Raw genomic sequence first — 7,912 nt, 5'->3', positions numbered from 1 at the left:
GTGTGGGAAGACAAGACAAAACCAATGGAAAATGAAAAATGGATCAATGATGGCTAGAAGACCAGTGACGTTGACCGCCGAGCACCGCCCGAACAAGGAGAGGCAACACACTAATTGAGTGTATGTAAACCTCTGGCCCACTGGGAATGTGATGAAAGAAATAAAAGCTGAAATAAATCAATCTCTACTATTATTCTGACATTTCACATTCTTAAAATAAAGTGGTGATCCTAATTGACCCAAGACAGGGATTTTTTACTAGGATTAAATGTCAGGAATTGTGGAACTTCCGACCTCAACTGTATCGTGAACCAATGATCAATGAGTTATTGGTTGACGGTTCATGCTCCTACAGACTGAGGCTGTTATGTAGGCTGGACAAACAGCATACAGTAAAGGGTTAGAACTCCAAGTGCATTGTTCCACAGCATCAATACATCCCAAAGTCTCACAGATGCTCAAAGCACATAAACAAACATGGGCCTCAAACAAAGAGCTTTTACACATGAACTCTATGACCACATCCGTGTGTAGGTGTGTTCATTGCAGAATACGTTCATAAACAAAGTGCAAGACGACGAGGTAACGGGAGAATACTCCAAAACAGATCCGTTTCAGCTCCATGTGGGCTCGCTTCCATCCTGATGGCCAGCGGACAGGGCTTAGGGGGTGGCCTAAGGTTATTGACTGAAAATAGATCAGCTCTATGAAAGGGGTGTTTCAACATGCATATGGGTCTAAAACAAACAAACAAATGAATATACTAAATGAAAGTCTAGCCACAATAACCAACGGCAATTAGTATAATCAGCCTCTCTCCCTGAGGGGCCTGTAGCTCGCTATGGAGGGGGAGGCGGTGTGTGTGGGGTGGGGGTGGGGGGGCAAAAATGGGATGGCCCACTTCCTCAGGAAAAAGCATCTTGCGCTATAGCCAGGAAATGGCCAACGCCAGCCCTGGAGTCCAGACGAGCCTCTGGAACAGAGAAGCAGGCATTGCTTCTGAGCTGTCGGACCTACGAGGACACAGCAACTCACACACCCACTTCGACCAGTTACATTGTCCGTGTGGCCCAGGGATGCCACTGCTGTGAGAACCACAGGGATCCTCTTCTTAACAGCATAACAAGGTAAGAGCTGGACACTGGGCCCCGGGTGAAACCATATTACACTTTTCATCTCAGTTTCATGTTGTCCGGGGTGCCCCTGGTCTGGCTGGGCTCCAGTCAGAGCTCCCCTCGGAGGCAAGTGTCCTCTCCCACTCATAGAGAGCAGGGCTCCGTATTGGTCAGAGCGGAGACCAATGAGAGACCAGTGAGCGGCGGTATTCAGTGGATGCTTTCTTTAGAGTCATTCAGTATGTCACTGCTGTTTCATGTATAGTCTGTATGGTATGTTTATGCATCTGTTGTTGTGTCTGTACTATAGTCTATGGAATAACATCATTTAAATATAACCTCCTCCAAGATCAGTATTTTGTTAGCATGTATCGCAGCACTTGATAATACTTACAGGGCTCCAACGCCTTGTGGATCAGGAAAAGCCATGCATAGATAACTACATGAATATACACAAAGAGCAGATTTGCTTAATTTTGAGTCCTTCTAGAAACATCCCACATAGTGGACTAGCCACAGCTGTTCGTCTGTTGGATGTTTTGATCATGTTTTCTCTGGGTGAAAAGTGAAGAGTACATTGGCTACGCAAAACAACGTAACTGAATTCCGTGGGTGAAGCTGTAACGTCGGTGCCGTTTTAACCAATGTTTCAATGGTAGGAATGCCTTGTTTGATGCGGTGTAGTGCATTTCAACTACACTGACCCGCTGACCACATGTCCAGTGTTGAGGGAGCAGCCGTCTGATGATTCATTGATGATTATCTGAGAGTCCATCAGGGAATCTCTGTTGTCGTCTGCACTGTTTGTTCCTGCGTGTTTGTGACGCATGCACAGTCACGGGAAAATTCAAAGTCACTTTTTCTAGAAACATTAGAGCAACAATGACAAAGTCTAAAGATTAATCATATGAACAGTAGCTTAATATAATCCTTCAGTCCTATTTTTGATTTATTTAACCTTTATTTAACCAGGAAAAGCCCATTGAGACCCGGAGGCTCTTTTTCAAGTGGCCAGTATACGTCTTCTTGTGTGATGTCTTACAGTGAGGCTCTATGTAACCAGGGCCCCTATTATTCACTCCTAAATACAACTGTGGGCACAGGTACACCTAGGCAATTCAAGTTTGGACAGTTCAAAGGAACAAGACCTGTTCCCACTAGGGATTTCAATGTTGAACGATCTGACCTGTACTTTAAAACATATAGCGTAAAGAGTTTCTGTCTGGCCTTAATGATGCTACATGGTGTGATATAACATACTATAGTAGTGATAGGAGTCACAGTACCTTATGAGAGATAGTACAATGTTTTCAGGCTATAAAGTGTGTTAAGTGGATAAGTACACTGTTAAAAATGTGTGCTTTGCAACAACAAAACTAGTGACAACTGAGTTGCCACCAACTTGAAGGAGATGAAACCTTAACTTTGATGGAGTATTGAAACCAATAATCCCGATGATGTTTTGAATCCTGTCTATTGCAGAATTGGATACTGTTTCTGAAATGTCTTCATGTTTAATATTATTTGATATATTTGATCATTTGCCATTATATACCTTTTTGGCAGGCATTGTCAAGTACAGTATTCAAACCACTAGCAGTGGCTAGAGTTTTTACAGCAAGTATTGCAGGATACTGTATTTGCCGCCACCATTTGAAGTTGGAAATGTGGGAATGGGTTCTCTCATTATTGAAAGTCAACTTTCCTGACAGTTCTGATATCCATTCATCGTGATTCATTACACCTCATGGCACAACAAGCTGCTTATTAATAATAATAAATGCATATTTATTTTTTCAAACATGCATGCAACATTGTGTATATAAGAATGTCCAAAATATTATTACCCACAATCCTCTAAAAACAGAGCCACGTTGCAAGATAGGAAGTGCAAGGAGATTAAACCAGAGACTTCCAATGAGTTCAATAACTCAATTTTCTCTATCTTTGGTTATCCTCATAAAAGACACTTACATTTTGAGCAACATGTTAAGTTGGATTTATTCTTAGTTGTTGAGGTAAAATAACATTCGCCGCTGAATAATATTTTACTGTGTGGTTGAGTGTGTAAAATTCAAATAGAATTCCAATGTGTTTTGATGCTGCCTTTTACATGCACTGAAACAACAAAAAAGCCTTTTCACAACACTCTTAAAAACCCCAATATTCAGATTGAAGGACCACTTTGGCTGTTTCAGAGTACTTCTATTCATTTTTAAAACCCATTCGGGTGTATCAGAACACTTCCATTGGGTTTACATTCAAACACCCTCCAAACACCAGATCTCAGCTTAGGTGCACTACTTTTCATGGTTTCATGACACAATCATGGCGTTTTGAGACATCCATTTTTACAGTGTCATATATCCAGTAAACAACCGCAAGCAATATAAAACTTGACAAAAAAATAGAGCAACTTCATTCTCAACATCAGGGACAGAACTGCCTGCCAAACTGAGGACATCGTGGTCATGTTGCCAAGGTCAGTGGTACCAATGCCATGATTGCAAAAGAGTTTCACTCAGGAAGGAAAAGCTGAGGCAGAGAGAGACAGAGACAGAGACCGAGAGAGAAACATGGGATGTGTGGGAGTATACTGTACATAATTACATTTGTCACCAAGCCATTACAGCACACCCTTTGATAACCAAAATGGTTCTGTGGGAATCTTCTTGTATCCTCTTTTTCCTACAGTCCACATTACAATTGACTCGCCTGCTGAGTGATGAGCTAGCTGCATCCCCCTGCCGTCCACCTGAATTAGCATTGGATTAGAACGCTCTGAACCTCTTCAGGTCAGGGAATGAGTTTGACGTCTATCCGCTCCCCAGATGGGTGAATCGTGAAGGCACCCGGATGCTACCTACTGCAGTCAGCGCGAATAAAGGATAACCGTAATTCCTCATGTGCTGTTGGCTGCGTTTGTTTGAGTGGGACAGGAGACAGATTGATGTACTGAGACTGATGAACCGAGAGGGCATTCAATAGGGGCCCTTCACTCAGTGTGGGTTGGTAGAGGTGCTCCGAGGGGGCTTCCCGTGGCCTGTGTGGGGCGATCAGTGCAGGATGCAGGCAGGCTATGATTGGAGCGCCCCCCGCTGTTCCCACACACAGGTGCTACATTGTGGAAGGTTACATAACCATGACGACAAACAAGGAAAATGTCCTGATTGGCCAGAGAGGATGACACGGTGAATATTTTTGTTGAATTCACATGAAATTCATGTTAGTCGACAACTTAACAAAAATCGAAATCAAAACTAGACCTTGAACTGACGTCTGCGCCTAGTGTCATCCAGCCTGGAGTGGTTTGGCAGTGGTTCCAGGGCCATACTAGTGGTCTGTGGTTTTGGAGAAACACACACAGAGAGGGGTTGTGTGGACAGAGTGGTCTATAAAGATTTGTATTTAGTATCTTTTAGCTTATCCTGAGGAAAAATGTCACCTGCCCATCTGAATGCAGATGCCACTGTACAATATGGGTGGGTTGAGAATGCGAACGTTATCGCAGAAGACGGAACCCTTTTCTAATAGCATGCAATCTTGTTCGTTCAGGAATTCCAGAACCTCTGTGGCAGAGCCTCTACCTCAAGAAATATTGAGCTACTAGAACTACCCTCATTCTTTTGCCTATCTTTTCAATCCTAGCGTGAAAGATGCTGAGATGATAGAGATATGGAATCCATTCCACAGTCATGAAGATGACCTAAAGATAACTCACTGTCTAAAAACCAAAATAACACTTGGGGGCCGTTACAAAACCGCCGAAACACTGCCAAGATGAACTGTAGTGACAGCTTGGGGAAAAGGATAGAGAGACAGAGAGAACATGTTGGACTTGACAATGAAGAAGGCAATCTTATGCAGTGCGATTTCCTGTTCCCTAAAGCCTGAAATACACTCCAATTGCGTGGCTCCTCTTTATAGAAGCCAAGGCACACAAATAGCCACTCTGTATTCACAGCATGCCTTAGATGTGCTGCCAGTGGCTATGTTTCCTGTCCCTCTCATCACCCACATGCCAATCAACAGGAACAGGCCCAACTAGTGGTGTGCTCAAAGTGTTTCCACTCAGACAGATCCTATCACTGCTCTGTAATTCATCTGTTTGGGACAGGACATTGGAGGACTCACTCAACGGGATGCTGAAAGGTGGCAAAGTTCATTCCAACTCTCATATCCATGCAGTGCTTGGTCTCTACTCCCAGACACTGGAGCATACAGAGCACCCTGATTCTGGCCAGGGGAGACTATTCAGAACTGTATTACCTTGACATTTTAGTCAGTTAGCAGGCACTCTTATCCAGAGCGACTTACCTAAGCAATTAGGATTAATGTGCCTTGCTCAAGGGCACATCGGCAGACTTTTCACCTAGTTGACTCTGGGATTCGAACCAGCAATCTTTCGGTTACTAGCCCAACACGCTTAACTGCTAGGCTACCTGCCGTATATGGTGTGTATCCATTTAGTGATGGATTGCAAATCATTCTCGAATGATCTCAGCGAGGGTAAATCCCTGCTCGAGTGCACAGGTGTCAAACTCATTCCACTGAGGTCTGAGTGGCAGCAGGTTCTTCCGCTCCTCCCTTGTACCTGATTGAAGAATCAAGGTCACTAATTAGTAAATAACTCCCCTCACCTGGTTGTGTAATGGCTTCATTGAATAAGTTTGACACCCCTGGTGTACTGTATCTTCATGCAGCTCGTTGTCTCTGACAAATAAGTTCTGGCATTCCAGCATGACTTAGCACTATGCGAGGTGGGGTAACTGAGTACTCAACTGCCCTTAAAGAACTGCAGGCCAACTGCGTTAGCCAAGGTGACTGGTGGTGGCCACTCACTCTTCCGGTTCAGAGTCTGTGTCCAGCGGCAGCCCAGGTTAATCAGTATCACCATCCATTCTCAAAGTCAAAATCACTAAAAGCTTGATGCTTGTTGTGAGTGCTGTGCGTGCTGTGTGAGTGCTGTGCAAAAAAAAAAAACGTACACTTACGAGAAACCATTGCTATTCTAAAGTGTCCACCGACTACGGAGCGTAAATATTTATAATTCATGTGTATTAGACTCTTTCACTTGTCCCCATGACTTAACCTTGTAGAACTTTTTAAGATGGTTTTTGAGGTCAGCCAGGCTGAAAGGGCACTCTCGGGACCATCCTTTGTTTATGCATCAATATATCCGTGGCTAAGCTTTTCCCAATTGTTTACTGTACTCTCAGCCTCCCAGGCTCAAACGGATTTCTCAATGTTTTTATTGAGTGCCAGAATTGAGAGGAATTGAGAGGAAAACGGGAGTTTGTGTAGTCTGGGGTGCTTCGTCCAACACGGCTCCAAACAATGGTGTCCTTATTGGCTGTCAAAAATGAAATGTACCCCGCCATGACGCACTCGTACACAGCTCCTATTGTCTTTTTGAGAGTGAACTGATATGTATTTGAGTGACTTCCTTTCAGCGCGCGTGCAGAGGCCGTTTTGCTCTGGACAACTTACAGGCCAGTGAGGCCAGAGAGAAGGGCAGAGACAGGACATTGACCTTTTGAGGGATGTGCTCCATTCGTTCACAAGGCACAAGGTGGACTTTTGAGTTCAATCTTAATGGACATTTTCTTATGGCAAAATATGTGTAGGGAGCCTGTTAGGATTCAATTTTAACTCTATAGCACCACCTACCCCACAATATTCCATCGTGGAGTATTGCCATCAGTGCTCATTAATGATAGCATCCTATTTATGTAGACTGCAGAGGGTGTCACTCTCACAGAACGGACAAAGACAGGCTCACATAACACAATAATGCGATGTTTTGTGAATAAACTGTCTACATTCCTAATAAATCATCAGTCAGGATGACTGCCAGAAGCTCAAGCCATTGGCTGATCCAGGGTCATAATGTAACAGGTGAGGTAGCCTACCGTAGCACTGTAAACCTGACTGGGAATTCCAGGGGAGTCCATTTAGCGGAGGTATACTGTTTTACTGGAAACGTGCGGACAAGACAGCGTGGCATTACACGTCTGTAAGAGAGAACTTATTAACTTGATTCTGACAGCAACTCTAGAGACCTCAGTCGCACTGCTGTTAATGCCTTCGCGCGATGCCAGGGTTGCTGCTCCGCGTCACGGCGATAGGCTCCTCGTCCAGAAGCCAGCCCACAGAAAATAAAGGGAGGTAGCTTTATGGAACTTTCAGCAGCGCATTGAGCGCAGCAGTCTCTCACCTGACGAGACAACGTTATCTTGGTTTGTGACTAGTTCTTGGATTTCACTTTTAGTTGTATTTTTGGTGCATGTTTTTAATAAGCGCGCAATCATGAATCATGTAAGTAGATTGATCTGTTGTGTGTTTCTCTGACTGTTATTGGATATTCATTATGATTTTGTCACTAATGGACTGACACTGATGACATTGACAAATGGCATTAACCTACAAACAGTAGTGTCTAGGGAAATGTGGTACATTTACACGTTGTAATTGTATTCATTATTTTTCAGTGTTGTGTATGATGAAACATAAAGTGCTATATTTTAATTTAAAGATATTTGCAGAGATCATCTCTGATTTTCGGTTTTTGTGTTATATTTTGGTGGCAGTAGACTATGACAAACTACAGTTTGTAAAACTATACAATTTAACCCCAAAAAAACGTTAAATCACATTATCTGGTGTTACAATCTGTAGCTAGTTTGAGATTCCTGAATCTCTTGAAAATTATTGAGTTATAAAGAGTCAAGCTCAGGGTTCTGCATTAGAGACTAATCTGATTAGTTCATAAATAACAACCTTTGTAGAATAACTAT

At 43.3% G+C, this 7,912-nt stretch overlaps 1 protein-coding gene across 3 annotated transcripts in view; it reads left to right on the top strand.

The window, feature by feature from the left end:
• The first annotated feature begins 996 nt into the window (after positions 1–996).
• LOC109908936 (tumor necrosis factor alpha-induced protein 2) overlaps positions 997–7,912 on the top strand; it is a 33,007-nt gene continuing 26,091 nt past the window's right edge. Inside the window, exon 1 of one of the 3 annotated variants that reach the window (XM_020507743.2) lies at positions 997–1,127. The gene's annotated coding sequence lies outside the window, so the exon portion shown is untranslated. Of the gene's footprint in view, positions 1,128–7,256; positions 7,434–7,912 lie in introns of those variants that run through there. The other 2 variants (XM_020507742.2, XM_020507744.2) reach the window with 2 other exon arrangements.

Source organism: Oncorhynchus kisutch, linkage group LG18 (genome assembly GCF_002021735.2).
Source record: "Oncorhynchus kisutch isolate 150728-3 linkage group LG18, Okis_V2, whole genome shotgun sequence".
Lineage (NCBI taxonomy): Eukaryota > Metazoa > Chordata > Actinopteri > Salmoniformes > Salmonidae > Oncorhynchus > Oncorhynchus kisutch.
Note: the sequence above shows the minus strand (reverse complement) of the source record. Positions and strands in the feature narration are given on the sequence as shown.